Here is a 24,114-nt window from a genome sequence, read left to right as displayed (position 1 = left end):
TGATGAATCCACACCTCTGAATCCACACCTCAACACAACGCAAAAAACAAAAACAAAACAAAACAAAAAAAACTATGTACAGCTTTAAGATGCTAATCAATTGATGTCATGGCCATTTAGACAGGAAGTTCCTCTCAAGCAGACAGGGAAGTGAAAAGTGTAGGTGGTGAGTCAAACTACGCGTCAGTACTTAAGGACTCAACAGATGTAACGCATTCATTCCCAGACCCTTAATCCCATTACTGCAACATGAGATCAGTTTTCTGTTCCACTGGTAGACAGGATGCCTTAGCTCATGAGCACCCTAATAAATAATGTTAACACATATGAGAGGCATATGATCAATATTATATTATGATTATAATTTCATTCAGATATATAAGCATACCTACTGTCTGTCCATTTCTATGAGAAATGTTGTAGCATGATGACTGTTAGAACTTGGACAAGGACACAATGCCACTGATTATCTTTCTCCTCTAATGGATTTTAAGTGGAAAACACACACACAACAGTCAATAAATCACAGTCTTTAACAAAGCACTTTGAAAGACTAGAAAGGAAATGAGTAGGTTGGAAATAAAACTGCAGGAGCCTTAATGAGAGGATGTGAACATGCCGGTGTTTACAGTAATGACATAAGAGCATAATTACTTATTCTTTTTCTGTTAGGCTATTTTTACTGCAGATTATATGCCTCACCTGTTACAAGCAGATTTGCTTTCATTAGATCATTAATATGGAATATTTCAGAATATTATCTTGTGCCTTTTAATCATGTTTTACAATAAAATTGCTGTGGGATGAAATTGTTTTGGTGAGATCGGTTTATAGACAAGCAGGTGGAGGGCAGCCAGAGGACTCTGACAGTGTCAAGCTGTACAGCACAGACAGGGAGTTTAAATTTAATCCATCCCTTGGTTATCCATCCCACTTTTTCGTTTAAAATACCTTCTCCTATCCAGATTAATATGCAAGGTTAATCGTAAGTAAACTATTAGAAGGTTGATTTACCTAAAAAAAAAAGTATAAACATAGCAACGGTGGCTTAACCAATGGCATGAGTTTGGGGGCGGGATTATCAGTTTGTCTGACCAATGACAGGCTGGGGGAATGTTTGGGAAACTTGTTTGAAAACAATCACTTTTTTTGCTATTGGTGAGGTTGTCTCACTTTGGTGTTACAGAGGCTATACTCAACTTCTTTTACTTCAAAAAAAAAAGAAAAAAAAAGAAAGAAACAAGATATCTAAATCCAGTGTTGTGATGATAACAGGATGATTATGTACATTTACAAATTATTATTACAGTTTAGCTTGAGAAATATTGCATATTTAATACCTAAGTCACTGTTAAAGGTGCCGTAGAATTGAAAATTGAATTTACCTCGGCATAGTTGAATAACAAGAGTTCAGTACATGGAAATGACATACAGTGAGTCTCAAACTCCATTGTTTCCTCCTTCTTTTATAAATCTCATTTGTTTAAAAGACCTCCAAAGAACAGGCGAATCTCAACATAACACAGACTGTTACGTAACAGTCGGGATCATTAATATGTATGACCCCAATATTTGCATATGCCAGCCCATGATCGAGGCATTACAAAAGGGCAGCCAGTATTAACGTCTGGATCTGTGCACAGCTGAATCATCAGACTAGGTAAGCAAGCAAGAACAATAGCGAAAAATGGCAGATGGAGTGATAATAACTGACATGATCCATGATAACATGATATTTTTAGTGATATTTGTAAATTGTCTTTCTAAATGTTTCGTTAGCATGTTGCTAATGTACTGTTAAATGTGGTTAAAGTTACCATCATTTCTTACTGTATTCACGGAGACTATTTTCATTTTTAAACACGTCTAGTCTGTATAATTCATAAACACAACTTCATTCTTTATAAATCTCTCCAACAGTGTGTAATGTTAGCTTTAGCCACAGAGCACTATCAAACTCATTCAGAATCAAATGTAAACATCCAAATATATACCATACTTACGCGATTAGACATGCTGCATGACGAACACTTTGTAAAGATCCATTTTGAGGGTTATATTAGCTGTGTAAACTTTGTTTATGCAGTGATAGAGTCGAGAGCTCGGGAGGGGGCGGAGAGCGTGAGCAATTAAAGAGGCCGCAGCCTGAATCGGCGCATTTCTAATTATGCCTCAAAATAGGCAGTTAAAAAAATTAATTAAAAAAAAATCTATGGGGTATTTTGAGCTTGTGAAAAAACGTTCAATGGCACCTTTAAAGTATATCCAGATATATTAGCTTTAAAAACATGAAGCCTACTTGCAGAAAAGACAAAATCTATTAAACAGATTTACAGCAGAGGAAACAAAGCAGCTTTAACTGCAGTACGAGCCACACAAACAAGAGTCTTCTCAGCACAACACAACCTGTCTGGTGTTAAAGGCTGGAAGATGAGAGATGACGCTGGTGTGGGAACTGCTTCCGCCGTTTTCAGAGGCTGTGAAATCCTGAATTGGAGTGACGGAGACACAGAGCCTATTGCCGCGGTAACAGGGCAGTTTTTGAAAAGGGGACTGCTAGCGTACTAAATGCAGACATAGCCACAGGCTGCATATCGCTTTGCAACGGGCCCTTAAGTAGGGAGAGACCTGGCGAGACCCTGCGTTCTTTTCACACATGGCATCTCAGCCAGGAGAGAACAAAGCAAAGGCATTTAAAGGCACAATATGTACGATTTTTGGATTAAAATATCCAAAACCACTAGAACAATGTTATATATTTTTTGACTTGTGTACTTACATTATCCAAAATGTTTCCAAGAATATTTAAATCCAGAGAAATAAGCAATTTTAACCAGGACACGGACCGTGTCCGTACGTCGCTTATCAATGACATCATACCCGCGTTACCCTCAGTTTCATTTTGTAGAAACCATGGAAACACCAAAGATGCTTTAATATATTATGTGTTTTGTTAGACAGGTGAACAACTGTTTGGATACATTAATCGACAGAAAACTCATCATAGTTATATAGCTATTTAGCTCAAGTCTTTTATTAAATCTAATTTTCTTGATTTACACCATGTTTTACCATGCCTAATATCGATCTAGCTTACTGCAGTGTGCATTAAGTGTTTCATAGTAGCCTAATCTACTATGTTTTATCTAATAAAATCTCTTTTATCTAATATGATAAAACAGTGCTGCTCTCGAATAAAAGTTCCACTGCTCTCGAGACGTGTGTTGCGCTCGTTTCTCAATAGCAAACCCTCCAGTGGCCTCGTTTCTGCTCGCACAGCACTCGCCCATGCTCTGCTTCATGCTACAGTAACGTTAATAATCTCATCCATAAACATGATTTCTGCCATGAGTTCCGATTCTCCCAACTCCCACCTCCCATGATTCCACTAAATCAAGGCGTCATCAAGCTACGCCTTTGTTTTGAAAAAGCGACCTCTAGTGGCGAAAATTTACATAGTGTGCCTTTAATGTGCAAGTATGCACATTAAAGTATTTTTGTGTTTGTATTTTTATTCTGTGCCTGTTACTTTCAGCATGACAACATTAATATAACCATTTAAATGTATAGTCTTTCTCTTCTAGAGAAAAAAAATAATAAAAATATTGATAACATCCTGCAGTACACAGAGTTATAGCCCAATCAGATGTTCTCTAGAATGAGAATGTCCCTCCCCCTTATACTAGAAAATATAGGAGATATAGAGAAATTAGATGAATATGAAAACATATACATACACATATATGTGCATTCTAATGCTGTACTAACAATGCTATCAGCACCACATTGTTTTCACAAGGTCAGGTACAATCTTCCTGTGGTTCAGTTTTTTATATATGTAGGATAATAATTCAGCTGCGGGTGACCACTCAACTGAGGTGAGGCAGAAAGCTCTCTCCACCCCTCCCCATCCATCCACATGCCTCCATTTTGCTGCTGAGGCTGTTCCTCATGAATTAATGAGCCTTGCAGTGCGGCAGTGAGGCCACAATGTTCTGCAATGACTCTCAAGAGTCCTGCAGCAGCCTGACAGCAATTCAGTTATACTATAAATTCAGTCTCACGTTTCAATTAACAAACTGGACTCCCCTTCAACATCACCTTAGGAGCTGGCTGAATTGTTATAAGGTTGCATCTAACCTTTGTAAATGCCACATCTGCTGTTGTGGGTTATTTTACGACTGCACTTAATGTGATAGTTCACCCAAAAATGAAAATTCTGTCATTTATTACTCACCCTCATGTCCTTCCACACTTGTAAGACCTTTGTTCATCTTCGGAACACAAATTAAGATATTTTTGATAAAATCCAATGGCTCATTGAGGCCTACATTGACCCAAGTTAATTTCAAATGCCCTACTAAAGACATATTTAAAACAGTTCATGTGACTACAGTGGTTCAACCTTAATGTTATGAAGCGACGAGAATACTTTTTGTGCACCAAAAAAACAAAATAACAACATTATTCAACAATATCTAGTGATGGGCGATTTCAAAACACTGCTTCATGAAGCTTTGAAGCTTTACGAATCTTTTGTTTCGAATCAGTGGTTCGGAGCGTGTATCAAACTGCCAAAGTCACGCGATTTCAGTAAATGAGGCTTCGTTATGTCATAAGGGTTTCGAAATGTTTCGAAATTTCAATGGTTCGAAACAAAAGATTCGTAAAGCTGAAATCACCCATCACTGGATATTGTTGAATAAAGTCGTTATTTTGTTTTCTTGGCGCACAAAAAGTATTCTCTTCGCTTCATAACATTAAGGTTGAACCACTATAGTCACATGAATTGTTGTAAATATGACTTTAGTAGCTTTCTGGGCATTTGAAAGTATTAATTATAAGTATTATTTATCTTGTTGTCAATGGAGGCCTCACTGAGCCATCGGATTTTATCAAAAATATCTCAAATTTGTGTTCCGAAGATAAACGAAGGTCTTACTGGTGTAGAACGACAAAAGGGTGAGTAATTAATGACAGAATTTTCATATTTGGGTGAACTAACCCTTTAAAATAATAGTTCACTTAAAAAATATGTTGTTCCACACCTGAATGAGTTTCTTTTTTCTGTGGAACACAAAGGAAAATATTTTGAAGAATATTGTGATGAAAACAGTTTAGGTTCCCATTGGCTTCCAGTGTATGGACAAGAAATACAATTGAAGTCAACCAAAACTACCAGCATTTCTACAGTTACCAACATTCTCCAAATATCTTCTTTTATGTTCCACAGAAGAAAGAAAGTCATTCAGGTTTGGACTGACATGAGGGTGAGTAAATTATGACAGAATTTTCATGTCATTAAAGGGATAGATCACCCAAAAATGCAAATGGGGAAAGAATGTAAGATAGAGCAAAATATGTGCAGATGTGTGATGATGGAGATGTATTGCATCAGGTGAGCGGAAAGGGATGCAGGGGGAGGGGCTATATGTAGAGTGTAACGGGATAGTGGCTGCAGTACTTCTCTTCGTTGTGACATTGCTGTTAAACTTTAATGTAATCAGAGTGGCATGGCTGGCAGTGAATGGCCTTAGACCCAGGCATGCATCAGAGATGAGACAGATAAAATGGTGTAATACAGGAAAAGGCTGAGCAGACGAAAAATGACCCCATGTCTCCTCTTTCACTCTCTCTGTTCCTCTTTAACGCTGACTTACGTCCAGTGCCTCCTTTGAATGTTACAAGGTTGTTTTGACCCTGAGCTATTCAGACTGGAAAAGGCTTTCCTCTCTATATTAAGAATTGTGGTCCACTTCTCTTTTATTTTAAAAGTGAAGTGTGTAATTTTATGCACAACTAATGTCACCAAATGGAATAGGGTAAAAACAATGTGCAGACAGCAAAGCAAATGACAATGTTAATTTGACTATCTTAACATTTCAAGATGTATATACTGTAAGAATTCATATTATGAATGTCATATTAACCAGCTGTGTGGCAGAGTTGTATAAGGACACCTTACAGCAACTGTCATCTTCCTTCATCTGCAGTGGAACAGTGTGAGTGACAGGTCATCTGTTCAAAGAAAGGAGAAGAGGATAGAGGACAGGTGAATAAAAGTCAAAATAGGAGTATGAAATGCCCAGGTGCATCATGGGAGACTGCAGCACTGCAGTGGTAACTGCAGTAGCTCCTCCTCCTAGTGACTTACACACACACAGATTCGCACAAATGCATTCATCTTATATGCCTCGCACATTCACAAGGACAGGAAAACATCACAGAAGGAGGAGTCTTAAAGGCACGTGGAACAGGCATGAGTGGACATCGACACACTCTTAATGTACAAATCCCACATGCAGACTAGTAGATGAGATGTTAAATCATTCATAACTCAAGGCAGACTGCGCTTAATTGCTGTTTCTATCTTCTGCTCTGAAGAAAAAAAGCCTTCCGTGTCCTGCAGTGCCTCAAGCCATTCAGCAAATAGAGCTATCAGACATAAGACTGAATGAAAAAAGAGAGCCTTTAGCTCCGTTCCAAAACCTAGTGAGTATTTTAAGACAGCACTGTGACAAGCTAAGTAAAAAGAACTATTCAAAATGGTGGACAGAGTCATTAGAAATGTAGACTTCATTCAGTACCGAAAATTATTAATAAAAACAGCTCAATCTAATTAAAATGGACAGTTTTATGCAGTATTTGTGTGTAGTAGGAATTTGTTATGCTTATTACAGCATCTTAGCAACATGCCAATGTCAAACTGTAGTTGTGTCCCAAATGACGTACTATACACTATAGACTTACACACTATGTACTTATGCAGAATGTACTCAACCGTGTAGTGTATGAATTTTATTTTGTTATTTAGTTTAGTTATTTTGTCAATCAACATTGACGTAACGCTACATAATTTAAGCTGCTACAGTTGATTGCATGAAGTGTCCAACATTCCACGCTTAGTTTTTTCAGTTAATTAAAGGCACAGTATGTAAATTTTCGCCACTAGAGGTTGCTTATTCAAAACAAAGGCATAGCTTGATGTCGCCTTGATTTAGCGGTATCATGAGATGTGTTGTCTTCACGTCTACAGCCGGTGGAAAAGAATAGGGACGGGACTCGGGAAGAAATCATGTTCATAAATGGGATTATTAACGTTACTGTAATATGAAGCAGAACGAGGCCACTGTAGCGATTGCTAATGAGAGACGAGCGTGACACACGTCTCGAGAACAGCGGAACTTTTATTATGCTGCAGTCGTCACTTCCGCTTCTTCCAGTCATGCGTATATGTGGGGTAAAGCAGCACTGTTTTATCATAGATATATTTGTGTGTTGAAAGTTGTTATAGTGATACTCTGCATTCGCTCGGCGGCTACTATGAGAATCTTGTTGCACACTGCAGTAAGGTAGATTGATATTAGTCATGGTAAAACAAGTACACAAGATTTAAATAATAAGACTTGTGTTGATCTGTATAACATGATTAGTTTTCTGTCAATTAATGTATCCATCCAAACAGTTGCTCACCTGTCTAATAAAACACATAATATATTAAAGCGTCTTTGGTGTTTCCATGGTTTCTATAAAATAAAACCAGAAACTGAGGGTAACCCAACGGGTTTGATGTCATTCATAGGCGAAGCATGGACCGTGTCCTGGTTAAAATTGCTTATTTATCTGGATTTATTCTTGGAAACGTCTGGGATAATGTAAGTGTAACACAGTTCGTATGTACGGGAAGAAGGAGGCAGGAACCGGCGAACGTTAAAACAATAATCTTTAATAAAATAAACAAAGAACAAAATGAAAGTAATGCCGGCAGACCCTCGTGGACGTCTGCCGGCCACACCAACATAATAAAACATAAAATAATATCCAGGTCTGGTCCTCTCTCGTCCTTCACTGTCGTCACTCCCCCTTTTATGCTTCCGGAGCTCCTCCGTGAGAGACTCAAGGCCGGTGCGCCTCCCAGGTAGAGCTCATTAACTCTCGCGCCACCGGCCTCGCGCCGTTCCCTCAGGCTCTCGCTCGCCCTGGTCGCCACATACCCCCATCGCCCCTCGCAGACCTGGACGCTCCTGCGGCGATGGCGAGTCCGCCGTCCCCTGCTCGTCCCCTTCATGGCGGACAGTAGCAGGCTCCGGCCCACAGCAGACGACGGCACTCCTCCGCTCCCTCCAGGATGGCAGCCACCCCACCTCATCCCAGGAGCACGGCATCCGGGTCTCCGTCCCACCTTTCACAAGGCTCCAGTACCACCGCCTCAGGCAGCCTCTCTCGGTCTTCATTCCCGCGATGCCCGAACTCCACAGCACCGCGATCCCCCTCAGCAGCGAGGGCTCTCCGACAGCATGTCCCTCCTTCCTCCCAGGTTTTGGCACCAATGTAACATAGTTCGTATGTACGGGAAGAAGGAGGCGGGAACCGCTTAATAATAAACACACCAACATAATAAAACATAAAATAATATCCAGGCCTGGTCCTCTCTCATCCTTCACTGTCGTCGCTCCTCCTTTTATGCTTCCGGAGCTCCTCCGTGAGAGACTCAAGGCCGGTGCGCCTCCCAGGTGGAGCTCATTAACTCTCGCGTCACCGACCTCGCGCCGTTCCCTCAGGCTCTTGCTCGCCCTGGTCGCCACATACCCCCATCGCCCCTCGCAGACCTGGACGCTCCTGCGGCGATGACGAGTCCGCCGTCCCCTGCTCGTCCCCTTCATGGCGGACAGTAGCAGGCTCCGGCCCACAGCAGACGACGGCACTCCTCCGCTCCCTCCAGGACGGCAGCCACCCCACCTTGTCCCAGGAGCACGGCATCCGGGTCTCCGTCCCACCTTTCAAAAGGCTCCAGTACCACCGCCTCGGGCAGCCTCTCGCGGTCTTCACTCCCACGATGCCCGAACTCCGCAGCACCGCGATCCCCCTCAGCAGCGAGGGCTCTCCGACAGCATGTCCCTCCTTCCTCCCAGGTTTCAGCACCAATGTAACATAGTTCGTATGTACGGGAAGAAGGAGGCGGGAACCTCACGGCTCTCGCCCGCCCTGGTCGCCACAGTAAGTACACAAGTAAATAAAATATATAACATTGTTCTAGTGGTTTTTGGATCTTTTAATTAAAAAATCTTACATATTGTGTCTTTAAGTGCATCATCCAGGTATTTAAAGTGCATTTAATTTTCAGTGTGAACACACTTCTCACACTTTGTAGTTAAAATGCCAAATGCAAAAATACATTACAAAATGTACATTAAGAGGCAAGAAAAATCTTAATTCTGGGTAACTGCAAAAATAATTATTTTAAATATAGGCCTATATTGTGGTCAATATAAATATATTTTTAATAGAGAACATTTTCCAAGAGGAAATTTAACATATCGAAAATATATTTAGGTAAAACAGTGTTATTTTTGTTAACGAAAACTAAAACATTTTCAGTAATTGAAATAAAGCTGCCTGACAACTGAAATAAATAAGTTAAAAGACAATCAAATAAAGTTTAACAGAAATATATATATATATATATATATATATATATATATATATATAACAAAAGCACATAAAATAAATAAAACTTCAACTAAAATGAAAATGAAAACTGAAAATATAAAAATAAAAGCTAATTCAAATTATTAACAAATACTATAATTGTCAGGTGCCATATATACAAGTAAAACAAAGGGGCAAATGAGGCTAATGAACAAGACACAGCTGAGAATAATAAACTAAATCAGGGTAACCAAGGGAACAAACTAGTGGCGGGAAAACTGAACAAAAGAGAACATGTGACACAGGAAAACATAAACAGAACTTTGACAATAACACAGTAGTAAATAAATAATTACTAAAAATGATATTAGTATATTTAAAAAATCTATATTGCCTATACATGTTTGGCCATTTTATGTATATTTTGAAATTTATTTTAAAATACATCTGAAAAGATATTTTTTCCATATTGACAATAAACTATAGTATACAATCAGTAGCATGTAATGCAGCAAAGCTCACAGCAAAGACATTCGATCTTTCAGACATTCAAGTCACCTCCCCTCCTCTGTCCCAGTTCCTTCCCTGCCTCCTCATGGCCTTTAATCTAGAGCTGAGACAGCTGAGACCAGGCAAGACCAAACTCTTATACAAGAGCATAATTACAGTCAGCAGACAATTGCTCCCCGTGTCCCAGAGTGCACAGAAACACTTTAGCAAGCCTTTTTGAATGCATCTTGTCAATGGCGCTTTGAAATCCTCTGCATTTCCCATGGCTATGTGGCAGACACAGGTGACAGATGAGAGAGCTTTGATGAGCGTCTTGCTTTGAGAAAAACACAGGACGGCATTGTTGCACAGATATGGGCATGAAAGCCATGGTACCGTGTTCCTGTGTGTTAAAGTGATGCCAACAGGGGCAGCGGGAGGTACAGAGGTCTTAGAAAACCAAAGGCAAGTGGCAAGCCAAACCAATACTCTTGATCATGGACATGACTTTATTCATTTACTTTACCATAAATCATGATCATAACCCCATCAAGACACTGCATTACAATGAATTAAGCCATGGCTGGGATGGAAAGTTAAGAGTGGATATTAAACAATAGTTGAAGGGTTTGGGAAAAGGGTCAACTTATCAATATAGGGTCAACAGATAAATATATATGTTTTTCTTTTTACTAAGAAACCAATATAAAGGGTATGTCAGCAGGCATAATGCTAATATGAGATGCTGAGGTCAATATAAAAGTAAATATAAAAATCTTGGGGTCAGTTTTTAAATTTATACTTTTATTCACCATGGATGCATTAAATTGATCAAAAGTGACAGTAAAGACTTTTTACATTGTTACAAAATATTTCTATTTTTTGATAAATGCTGTTCTTTTAAACTTTCTATTATTCCTGAAAAAAAAAATGTATCACAGCTTCCACAAAAGAATGAAGCAGCACAACTGTTTTCAGTATTGATAACTGAAAACAGGAGTAATGATGCTGAAAATTCAGCTTTGACATCACAGGAATAAATAAAGTTATTTTAAACAATACTATTATTAAATATTTTTAAATATTGGTTTGCATATGAGACAAAAACATTACAAAAAACTTTTTTCACCTACTGTGTAGGTTTTAATTTGATTTTCACAGAGACAGGATATATTCACACAGGCTGTGAAAATAAATGAAGGTGCACAGGACAGCCAATCAAGTCTTTTAATTTTAATAGGAGGATGTTTAGGAGGAAGGTGCTTATGACAGTGATGGATTCTGGGTAATAAATGCCCTAGAATCTGTTAGATTGAAGACATGAAGGGAATGGAATCTTCCAAAAGATACATACAGGGAAACACCTTAGGGCATAATAAATGACCTTTTTATGTTTTTAACACATTCTCTAAGAACAATTTCAACAGTGTATCATAAAATACAGATGGAAATAAACATTTTGGGGCTGTCTGCATCTTATGCTCAAACAGATTATTTGCTGTTGGCATTTTAGCATTCCCTGGGATGGCTGTTTGGCAAAGAGCTTTGAGCTCTTTCAGTACAGAGATGAAGGACACTGGCATTAAACATGATTATATAACACGCTTATGGATGTGAAATTCACTGCGTGATGGGATGAGGGAGGGGAATGAGGACAAAGACAGAGTAAGAGATCAAGGCAAGCTTTACACAGCATGTCCACTGATGTGGAAGAAACCTGCTCAATACCACCCAAAACCCCAGAGATGTGCCACCAGTGGTTGTCTTCTTGATAATATCAAAATTCTAGCTAATAATTATATTCATTTTATGGTCAGTAACCGATAATTGGCAGATATTAAAATTCCATATATTGTCTAAATAAATTAAAAATAAAGCTACATTTACACACATTCAATACTCTGTTGTTAATCTGAAAGACTTCATGTAAACACCTCAATCAGTCTGATTCGATAGGATTGAAAGGGTGGTGTAGACCTGAAATAATCTGATCAATAAGAAAAAAATAACTAAGCATGTAAATACATGAATATGACTTCTCTCATTTGGATTTAAAAATACATTGCGCACATGCGCAGTGCAGTTATGCATATTTTTAAGATATCTGTTTGAATATGTTTTACACAACCATCCTATAAAGGTACAAATCCACCCACTCCTTTTTTATATTCCCCATAAATCATAAACAGTGACTCAAAATGAGTAATTAGCGTTTTCTACCCAATGTGACGTCACAATGGAACAGGCCCCGCCTACAACAGCTGTACACAGTGAGCTGTACACAGTCCGCCAATGTCTCAGCTACGTAATTTACAATCTAAAGGTTCTGTATCGATAAACACAGAACGAGTTTCTCCATTTCACTGCTCTACTTTTCCATTGCTTTTAAACGTACAAGCGTTAGACGGATGTGTTTTACTGTTGCACTTGTGTCTCGCATCTTTTACAGCGTCTTGCACAGGAAAGGGCATTCTAAAAATGCAGCGCTCAAGTTAAAAGAAGTTTAAAGGATTAGTCCACTTTTAAATACACTTTTCCTGATAAATTTACTCACCCCCATGTCATCCAAGATGTTCATGTCTTTCTTTCGTCAGTTGAAAAGAAATGAAGGTTTTTGAGGAAAACATTCCAGGATTTTTCTCCTTACAGTGGATTTCAATGGCTACCAACAGATTGAAGGTCAAAATTACAGTTTCAGTGCAGCTTCAAGGGCTTTAAACGATACCAGATGAGTAATAAGGGTCTTATCTAGCGAATCGATGAAATCCACTGTAAGGAGAAAAATCCTGGAATGTTTTCCTCAAAAACCTTCATTTCTTTTCGACTGACGAAAGAAAGACATGAACATCTTGGATGACATGGGGGTGAGTAAATTTATCAGGAAAAGTGTATTTAAAAGTGGACTAATCCTTTAAGTTTTAAAAAATGCATCCTGACGCCTTGTGCTTTCCACTGCCTGCATCTCGTATTTTTAGATGCAAAGACACACACTGAGTGAAGAAAAAATGCAATGTCTGTCTAGTGAGTTTCATAGAAAATACTGAAAAAGAAGCGCAGTGAATGCAAAAAGGTGTTCTGTGGCTCCATACTGTTTCACCTGTTTAATTGTTGCAGAGCTGTAAAGGCACAGCCCACTTCTGGAAATGGGGGGAGGGGGCAGCAGCTCATTTGCATTTAAAGAGACACACATGAAAACAGCATGTTTGTGCTTCCAGCCAAAAAGGGGCATTTTAGGCATTGTATAATAAATTATCTGTGGGGTATTTTGAGCTGAAACATCATAGACACATTCTGGGAACACCTAAGATTTATATTACACCTTGTAAAAAGGAGCATAATAGGTGTAAAATGTTATACATTATGAAAACCAGATAGGCAGTTTGAGACTTCGTAAAGATAATATTTAACAGTGTTTAAATAATGGAAATGACCATAAACAAATAAATATCTGATCCAATAACCAATATATAATAAAAAAATCTCTATTATCAGCCAATAACCGATATGGTACCAATATATTGTGCATCCATCCAACCACATTTCAGTCTTCTACAACTGTAAGGAAACTCATCCAAAACAGAAGTGAATCCAAGCAGGGGAACTCAACACAGCCAAGCCAAAAAGATTCTATATGACATGCTTTTTCAAGACCTTTTGAACAATGAAATGAATCGGTTTAATCAGCATTTTCCACCATTATGTTGTACGGTTGGCAGGGAGACTGCGTGGGCATCCAGTCAGTGCAGAGGCTGGGAACCATGCCTTCACTCAAAATTACCCACTCCACACAGCCTGCTGCGTCTTCTCAGCTAATCTGAGAGGTGAAAGGAGCGGCATGACATCATCGCCGCTTTTGTTCTCATGGCAACAATGGAGGCAATGTTTCATTAATACAGTAGCCATGGCGTTCATATGCAAATGGGCGTCTGTGAATGAACGTCCAGCAGGTGGAAAAGGGAGGGAGAGCTATTCTGCGCTCGTCTAATGATAGCTCGTCTGCAGGAGACAGTGAGAACCACAATGTCATGTAGGCCACAGGCACAAGGTCCAATTTTGTCTCTTAACACAGAAATCAATTACGGTGCAGAGCACGGAAGAAAAATAACTCTGCAGTCCTGACGAGGCCACACGGCTGCAGGGCAAACCGAACGAGGCACAGACAGATGAAGGTGACTGGGTTTTTCCCTCTCCGTCGTTCTCTCTAATATGTGGTTTTGGGGAAGAGGAGTTGGATACATAAACACTGCTGTAGACAGAGTGTTTAAAGATGCATTAAAGGGGAAATGAGCCTTTCCCTTTCACCCATTTCAGATCAGACAAAGCCACAGGAGCTGGAGGAGGGGGAAAGAGAGCGACGAGAGAGAGAGAAAGATAGAGAAATATAGAGGAGGGGTCAATGGCAGACATGTTTCCTCCTCCATAAACCTCATGAACTGAAAAATCCCAGAATGCAAACATTACAGACATCAGAATAGAATAGAATAGAATAGAAAGAAAGGAATTAGTAAACAATACAGATAAACTCATAATTATTTTAAAGTTATGACTAATAACAGATAAATGGCAGAGAATATAATTCCATACTATTTTGTATGAATGAATGATAAACCTAAAAACTAAAATTAAAACTAAAATCAATAATTTTAAATTTTTTGAATTTAGGCATCACAACATTATAATGTACAGTATGAAATTATTCATTTTGAGATTTACTTCACTTTATTTTAAGATTTATTAGTAACACTTTACAATAAGGTTAACATTTGTTAACATGAACTAACAATGAAAATACGTCTGAAGCATTTATTAATCTTAGTTAATGTTAATTTAACATTTACTAATGCATTATTAGTGGACCTGCGCTAACATAAACTAACAATGAACATTTTTATTTACTAATGCTAACAAAGATGAATAAATAAATACTCTAATACATAGTTCATTGTTAGTTAACGTTAGTAAATGCATTAACCTTATTGTAAAGTGTTACTGATTTATTTTTTTAGTGAGTGTTAGATGACAGCAAAGGTAATCCAAAAATTTAAAAACAATAAAATATTCAATATCAACCATTACTGATACATTTAAAAATGTAATTTAAAAAAAAAAATTGTGTATTTTTATGCTTGTTAAGGCCCATTCACACCAAAAATAGTAACTATATAGATAACTATAATGATAACTATATAAGCGTCAACACCAAAGAGCAATATCGTTTTGTTTATCCCAAGTGCAAGATGCAATGTTATCGTCTGTCGCCTTAAATGCTCGAGCTCTTTAAAGCAGGATGGATTCTGATTGGCTCTGAATGTTTTTATCATTCATCAGCTGGAAAAAAAAAACGTTCTGAAAGTGATTCCAATAATGTCGTTTCTCTGTGCCGTTATCATAATAGTTGGGTTGTGGACTCTTTATCGTTATAGTCCTTGGTGTGAAGTGGCCTTTAGAGTTTAGTGTTGTTAGCATAGCCAAAACTCTATTGAAATCACTTGTGTTGAATCTCCTGCACATTTTCATGTGATATACACAGTTACTATGTAGATTGTTCCAAAACGTTCACTTATTAAGGTTGAGATGAGTGCTGCTACTGTATGTAATGCCAGAACAAAATGCTACACAATCGAGCAGCAAGTCAGCTGAGCTGTCGCACAGCATCATATGAATGCCTCCACATGTGACCAGCAGAAGAGAGAGGGAGGGAGAGTAAGACAGCAGACCCCACCCACTCCACTCATTCTAATATATAAGCTAATATTTCACATCTCGCAGCAAAACACAATCAGTGTGATTGATATGGATTTGGTGGAGAGCGGTTGTTCCCTTTCATCAGTGTATATATCTGCTACAGACATGATCTACTTGGATACACACTTCTGCTGCATAGCCACAGCACATCAGTGTGAGAAAGTGTGCGTGTGTGTGTGTTATGCGAGTGAATTAGACAATATGTGAGTGTGTTATGTAATGCAGAGCGTTTGTTGCCTGCTCCATCCCATCGGCAGCTGAGAGCTGTTTTTCATGGAGTCAGCTAAGTGCTACTCACTACATCAATCAAAACATGACTTTCTATAGCACTAAACAGCATACATGGTATGGACTGGGGAATGGGATCCATTACTGCAGAGCTGTTCACAAGCACTAAGTATAATCCCTATCAAGCATGATACAAAATGTCTGAAAGTCTTAGATTCGCTTGAGATCCATTATAAGAGGCTCTTTCGAGTGCTTAATGGTTTAAAATGTGAGGCTGGTACTAAAGAGACCAACACTCAGTAAAGCATGTTGTTGCATGGTATTTTAATCAGACAGTCCCATCTGCTTTTATCATTAAAAAGTTTTATCTCTATAGAAATTAATAGTATTTTCAAAAATATGCACCAGGGATGCGGCAACATTAAAATGCTGGCAATACGATAAGCCAATAATTACTTTCATGTTAGGGCAGATGACCAATACTGGTGGCTATTTGTAAAAATATAGGAAATGACAGTGTACAATTAAATATCAAATATCGACGATATCAATAAATTAAAAGATCGCTAATATTGGGTGATAAACGATATGGAACCGATATGGAGGGTTGGGGAGTAACGAAATACATGAAACTTAGTTATGTATTTAAAATACAACATTTGAGTAACTGTATTTCATTACAGTTACATTTTAAATGGGTGGTAATCAAATTACAGCTACATCTGAAAACTATTTTAGATTACCAAAGTGATTACTTTGAATTTTAATGTCATTTATTTCATTTAAACAACCATGCAAACTGTGACAGGCAATTAATGTAAACAGCAGTTGATGATTCTCTGGCCCTGACGCTCCAAGCATCCTAAGCAACAATTCTGCTCATAAGTTTCATACCCTTCAGAGGGATCATAAAAATGCATGTTATGTTTATTTACTACTGTCCTGAAAAAGCTATTTCACATAACAGATGTTTACATATACTCCACAAGACAAAATGACCAAATTTATAAACATTGTCCCATTCAAAAACTTACATACCCTTGAATCCTAACTGTCCTTTCATTAACTGGATGATCCACAACTGTTTTCATGTTTTGCGATAGTTGTTTGTGAGTCCCTTGTAATTGTAAAATAAGGTAATTGCGACTTTTTATCTCACAATCCTGACTTGCAACTTTATATCATGCAATTCTGAGAAAAAAGTCAGCATTGTGAGATAAAAACTCACAATCACCTTTTTGTGTTACATACTTATTGGTATGTAAACAAGTATTCTAAAGTATTTAGATTAAAGGTGCCGTAGAACGTTCTTTCACAAGATGTAATATAAGTCTAAGGTGTCCCCTGAATGTGTCTGTGAAGTTTCAGCTCAAAATACCCCATAGATTTTTTTAATTAATTTTTTTAACTGCCTATTTTGGGGCATCATTAACTATGCACCAATTTAGCACATGGCCCCTTTAAATCCTCGCGCTCCCTGCCCCCCGAGCTCTCGACTATAATACAGTGTATAAACAAAGTTCACACAGCTAATATAACCCTCAAAATGGATCTTTACAAAATGTTCGTCATGCATACTGCATGCATGCATCGGATCATGTGAGTATAGTATTTATTTGGATGTTTACATTTTATTCTGAATGAGTTTGAGGCTGTGCTCCGTGGCTAATGGCTAATGCTACACTATTAGAGATTTATAAAAAATTAAGTTGTTTATGAATTATACAGACTTTAAGTGTTTAATAATGAAAATAATGACAGCTCTTGTCTCCGTGAATATAGTAATAAACAATGGTAACTTTAACCACATTTAACAGTATATTAACAACATGCTAATGAAACATTTAGAAAGACAATTTACAAATATCACAAAAAATATCATGTAATCATGGATCATGTCAGTTATTATCGCTCCATCTGCCATTTTTCGCTATTGTTCTTGCTTGCTTACCTAGTCTGTTGATTCAGCTGTGCACAGATCTAGACGTTAATACTGGCTGCCCTTGTGTAATGCCTTGAACATGGGCTGGCATATGCAAATATTGGGGGCATACATATTAATGATCCCGACTGTGTTGAGATTCGCCTGTTTTTCGGAGGTCTTTTAAACAAATGAGATTTACATAAGAAGGAGGAAACAATGGTGTTTGAGACTCACTGTATGTCATTTCCATGTACTGAACTCTCGTTATTCAACTATGCCAAGATAAACTCAATTTTCAATTCTACGGCACCTTTAAGTTACAAAACTTGGGTAATCTAACGAAATGCATTACAAATTAGATTTTAAATCATGTATTTTGAAATCTGTAGTGAAATACATTTTAAAAGTAACCTACCCAGCCCTGCCGATATGTACTGTGAAATCCCTAACATTAAAGGTGCCCTAGAATTAAATATTGAATTTACCTTGACATAGTTGAATAACAAGAGTTCAGAACATGGAAATGACATACAGTGAGTCTCAAACTCCATTGTTTCCTCCTTCTTATATAAATCTCATTTATAAAGACTCATCCAGTATTAACGTCTGGATGTGCACAGCTGAATCTCAACATAAGCAAGCAAGAACTGTTACGTAAAACAGTCGGGCAGTGTACGCATATCCCAGTATTTGCATATTTGCCAGCCCATGTTCAAGCATTAGACAAGGGCAGCCAGTATTAACGTCTGGATGTACCATCGTTTCTTACTGTATTCACGGAGACAAGAGCCGTCGCTATTTTCATTATTAAACACTTGCAGTCTATATAATTCATAAACACAACTTCATTCTTTATAAATCTCTCCAACAGTGTGTAATGTTAGCTTTAGCCACAGAGCACTATCAAACTCATTCAGAATACATGTAACTTAGGTACGTATTTAAAATACAACATTTGAGTAACTGTATTTCATTACAGTTCAATTTTAAATGGGTGGTAATCAAATTACAGCTACATCTGAAAACTATTTTAGATTACCAAAGTGATTACTTTGAATTTTAATGTCATTTATTTCATTTAAACATTCATGTAAACTGTGACAGGCAATTAATGTAAACAGCAATTGGTGATTCTCCGACCCTGACACTCCAAGCATCCTAAGCTACAATTCTGCTCATAAGTTTCATACCCTTCAGAGGATCATAAAAATTGCATGTTATGTTTATTTACTACTGTCCTGAATAAGCTATTTCACATAACAGATGTTTACATATACTCCACAAGACAAAATCCTAATTGTCCTTTCATTAACTGGATGAGCACTATCAAACTCATTCAGAATCAAAAGTAAACATCCAAATAAATACAATACTTCAGCGATTAGACATGTTGCATGATAAACACTTTGTAAAGATCCATTTTGAGGGTTATATTAGCTGTGTGAACTGTGTTTATGCTGTTCAGGGCAAGCGCGAGCTCCGGGGGCAGGGGAGCACGAGAATTAAAGGGGCCTCAACCTATATTGGTGCATAGTTAATGATGCCCCAAAATAGGCAGTTAAAAAAATGAATAAAAAAAAAATCTATGGGGTATTTTGAGCTGAAACTTCACAGACACATTCAAGGGACACCTTAGACTTATATTACATCTTTTAAAAAGGCACCTTTAAGATTTGATAACATGTGACACATCTACTGTCCATTACCGCAAAAAAAATAAGTTTGCACCTCAGCCCACTGGAAGCCCATGTTTTGGTAAATCATAACTATAACATAAAAAATCAAAATTATGACACAAAAAGCCATAATTTACCAAGAAACATTCATTGTGTGTGCAAGCATACTTGGCAATAAAGCTTTTTCTTATTCTGATTCAAATTATGACAAAGTTTATGAAAATAAAAGTCATAATTATGACATAAAAGGTTGAAGTTATGTTAATTATTAGTCAATTGAGATAATTCAATTCTATTCTTAACTGTCATTGTTAATACTGTCAGTATAGCTTATCTTGTATTTAGTAAAATCATGTATTTAGTATAAACATTCCTTCAAGATCACACCAACAAGTATGTTAACCACTGTGGAAAGCCTTTAAATAGCCATAACCTATACCTCCAGTTTTGAAACAAACCCCATGAGGCAGTTCACAGTAACCCCATAAACAGTTAAGTGCTGAAATCTACAGCTTCAGTCTCCCAGCTGAATACACTGTTGTTTGGCATAGAGACTGAAGGGCAGGCTCTCCACTCATGGATGGGCTTTGTAACTGCAGGAGGGACAGCAGTCTAGATTTATTATTCAAGATAATTGAGCTCTTATGAAAGCCGATGCTGGCCTACATTCATTTGACTGGTTAAAATTTAAATGGCCTCTACCATTGCCAGCCCCTGTGACCACAATAGGCCAAGAGCAAAGGCAAAGCAGCCAATCTTTACTAGGCACTGAATGGAGGAGCTGGAAAATTGGTTGTCAAGCTGTTGTGTACAATGGCACCTGCCATTTTGCTTGAAAATGTGGGCGTTCTGCCACCATCGTACGGTTGTTTTCCAGTATTATATTACATCATGCACTAGTTCTGTGTATCTTCATTATTTTTTCCATATCTTTTTATTGTTTAAAGTCTCTAGAAGTGCTTTACTCTAATGTGACTAAAAACTGTGATAAGAATGAGCAATTTTTCTAAAAGTCAACCACTTTAATGCTGCAAACACTCGTTGGTTTGGGCAGTAGAGAACAGATGGCTGTTGGTTGGTCAATGTAAGTGACAGTCAGTAGAAAGCAACATAATCAGGGATGTTTTAAGGCAGATGAGCTGCAATAGATATCTTTAATCTACCTGGCTGGGATGCGTCAGGCGTAAGCAAGGAAAACAGCCAATCGGAGGATTCCTGTTGACCTTCAGCTCAATATCACTGCACTCAGGAGCTTTCTGGAGAAGCAGGCAAAACAGAAATGGCCTGAACATATGCAATGAATGATGTGCTACACTGGCTTATCATGGGGAGTTTTGTAAATTTAATGTCCTGGTCTGCATGCAAAACATTATGCAAAACAGTCTTTGATAAAACTTCACATTCAACCTTCCAGAAATGCTTAATAACGGGCTGTAACAATATATCGCAATACAAAAATGCAACAATAATTGTGTGAGAAAAAAATCAAGTTTACAGAGTTTTAGTGTCAGTCCTACATTAAACTACTATGTTGAACATAATGTATAATAATGCAATGGGGGAATATTTGTGGGTCCTGATAATGCCAAATGTCTTATGTTACCAGTAAAAAAGTGACCTACATTATTAAATATATCTAATCATTGACGGTGCAAGGCAAGCATATTCATCTAAAATAATTCTGTATTTTCAGCTTCAGAATCATGAATATTTTAATTCTGGTGTCACCATTGTCCTGTGCATTGGGTTACCAGCACCAAGTCCAAGCCTATACATTTCCACCCCCAATGTAAAACCAAATTTAGCATTTTAATCAACAGTACATCAGAACAGTACATTTAATCAGAGTATCACAATAATATCGTATCATAAGTTCAGTATCGTGATATGCATCGAATCGTGACATGGGGGTATCGCTACACCCCTACTCATTAAGTTACTCAAAAAGTTAAATGAAAATTATCCAATATTTTCATCTTTATGCAACATAAAAAAACACATTGCATGAAAAAGTCCAATCATACCTACACTATACCATTCAAATTTTTTTTTAATGTTTATGAAAGAAGTCTTTTATGTTCATCAACATAAGGCTGCATTTGTTTGATGAAAAATACAGTAAGAACAGTAATATTGTTGTTACAATTAAAATAAATGACTAAGTCTAAAGTAAGCAGTCATTACTCCAGCTATCAGTGTCACATGATCCTTCAGAAATCCTTCTAAAATTCTGATTTGCTGCTCAAGAAACATTTCTTATTATTATCAATGTTGAAAACATTGTGCGGCTTAATATTTTAGCGGGAAAATCATGATACTTTTTTCAGGATTCTTTGATGAACAGAGTTCATTTAACAGCATTTATTTGAAATAGAAATCATGTGTAGCACTGTGAATGTTGCTAATTAGTCCTTGTTGAATAAATTATTACCTTCTTTTGGTAGTGCAATGGTAGTGCATATAAGCTAAGCAATGTGTGGTTATATTTTAAATTACCTTTGAAAGAGTTTTGAATATAAAATAGATTTGAATACATTTGAATTAATTTTTGGCTTCCTGTCTGCGATCACTAAACAGTGCTGATTTGGCCTCTACACAGTGCTTCAGAGAGGTGACTGAGGAGGAGGGGAGAAAGAAAAGATTAAATGCTCTCAAGAGCGATGCAAATGAGACATCTGAAGAGAGGGAAGGGGTGATTTTGACAGCTTCTTGTCAGGAGGGCTTGACAGACACATGGCTACGGAAGGAGACTTTGTAGGCTGTTAGCCTTCTGTGTAGCATAAAATGATCTGACACTTCATTATTTTACTTGTGTTTTGTGAGTTTCTTTCTGTGACAATATGTAAGACCTGCTGTTATAGCTGCTCCTTTGTTCTGCTTTAGTATACATGCAGTGTTGTTTTCATCCATCCGTATTCTGCCCAATGCTTTGTATATATAAAAACAAGAAAGCTAAGGGCAAAAAATTCTGTCATAGACTCTCTACAACATCAGCACTGTCAACGTTTGTCACACCCTGTCAAAGTATGATCGCTGCACACTGCTTTGCAGTCCCTGAACCAGGGAGAAAAACAACAGTCCACGGGGTTGAAGGGGAAAAACACTGCCATCATGAATACTCATCAGATGCAGCCTTGGGCTTCATTCTGAGACCATTCTTTTGTTCTCAGATCGAACATTTTTATTTTGTAAAAGAGTTTAAATATTTAAAAGAATATTTCAAAGTGAAAACTCCCTTCTTTGGCCAGCATACCCGTTGTTATGCTAATGCTAAAGCTAGTTCAAATCATGAAATGTGCAAATGTGTAGGCCTACCTTCAATGAGGCAGTCAATCACACACAAAAAAGGGTGTGGCCGTGCTGAGCATTCTGGGATACTGGATGGAAACAGAAAGGTACTGTTTAGCATGACAAAAAATGGCAGTATGCTGCTACAATATGTGATTTCTGACAAAGAGGTTGCAGGTAGAGGCAGCATAAACAGCAGTAATCTACAGTAGAAGTCGTGCTCTGTGGAGATGGCATTATCTTCTCAGCACGAATGTCTCTCCATGAGCCCACGGTTAAGCTCCTAGGTGAGTTTATACTGTACACAGGAGACTATAGTTAAAATTCTGTCTCTAGCAAAACATAACTCAAACTCGCAAAGGCAACAACCTCACAGTTACAGGACCAGTATATCATTTCCTTCATACCAGGTGGTCCCTTAAATCCAGGAAACCCTGAAGGTTCTCATTAGTAAATAATATATAGAGAAGACTGAAGAAAGGTCTGTCTAAAACAAGCAGTAAATGTCTAAATTTTGCTAACATATTATTGTAAAATACAATATGACAGCTCAAAAGTTTGGGATCGATGTTTTAATGTGTTTGAAAGCAGTCTCTTATGCTCATCAAGGCTTCATTTATACAGTAAAAACAGTAATATTGTAAAATATTATTACAATTTAAAATAACAATTGTAATTTATTTTAAAATGTGATTACTCCAGTCATCAGAAATCATTCTAATATGCTGATTTGGTGCTTAACAAACATTTCTATAATTATAAATACTTATTATCAATATTTTTGTGAAAATATTGTTCAGGATTCTTTGATTAATATAACGTTTTTTTGTAACATTATTAATGTCTTTACTGTCACTGATCAATTTAATGAATCTTCACTGAATAAAAACATAATTTTTTTTTCACCAAAGTAAATCTTACTGGCCCCAAACTTGAACAGTACTATGTATTTGTTAAATAAACATACACTGCCCTCCAAAAGTTTGGAAACACCCCTGGCAAAGTGTGGTTTTGGACGATATCAGCGTAAATCCTTATCATTTTTTGGTGCAAATACATTACAGTAACTTGACATTATCATTGAAGACCAGCAATAATAATTTTCATTTTGATTACATAATAATGGCAATATATACAAGTCAGAGTCAGACATGCCCCTTTGCCAGCTGTGATGCCTGGTTACTGGTTTAAACTTGGCCCAGGTTTGTAAAAGATTTTTGGGTCAGCACACCTTAATAGCTTCAACAATTGATTGCCAATTAAATTTAGAACACAATGAACCAATTAGAATCCAGTTTAGGTCAGATAGCTGCTAATGGTGGATATTTTGATGGA

General features: G+C 37.5%; 1 long non-coding RNA gene across 3 annotated transcripts in view; it reads right to left on the bottom strand.

The window, feature by feature from the left end:
- Nucleotides 1–23,299, bottom strand: part of LOC125277973 — a 40,118-nt gene extending 16,819 nt beyond the window's left edge. Inside the window, exons 1-2 of one of the 3 annotated variants that reach the window (XR_007187022.1) lie at nt 22,807–23,299; nt 20,655–20,747 (exon numbers count right to left, since the gene is read on the bottom strand). This is a non-coding gene — a long non-coding RNA (uncharacterized LOC125277973). The remainder of the gene's footprint in view (nt 1–20,654; nt 20,748–22,806) is intronic. The other 2 variants (XR_007187023.1, XR_007187024.1) reach the window with 2 other exon arrangements.
- Between the last annotated feature and the right edge of the window lie 815 nt (nt 23,300–24,114).

This window comes from Megalobrama amblycephala, linkage group LG11, assembly GCF_018812025.1.
Source record: "Megalobrama amblycephala isolate DHTTF-2021 linkage group LG11, ASM1881202v1, whole genome shotgun sequence".
Classification (NCBI taxonomy): Eukaryota; Metazoa; Chordata; class Actinopteri; order Cypriniformes; family Xenocyprididae; genus Megalobrama; species Megalobrama amblycephala.
The sequence above is the reverse complement of the archived record's forward strand: the minus strand, read 5'-3'. Positions and strand labels throughout refer to the sequence as shown.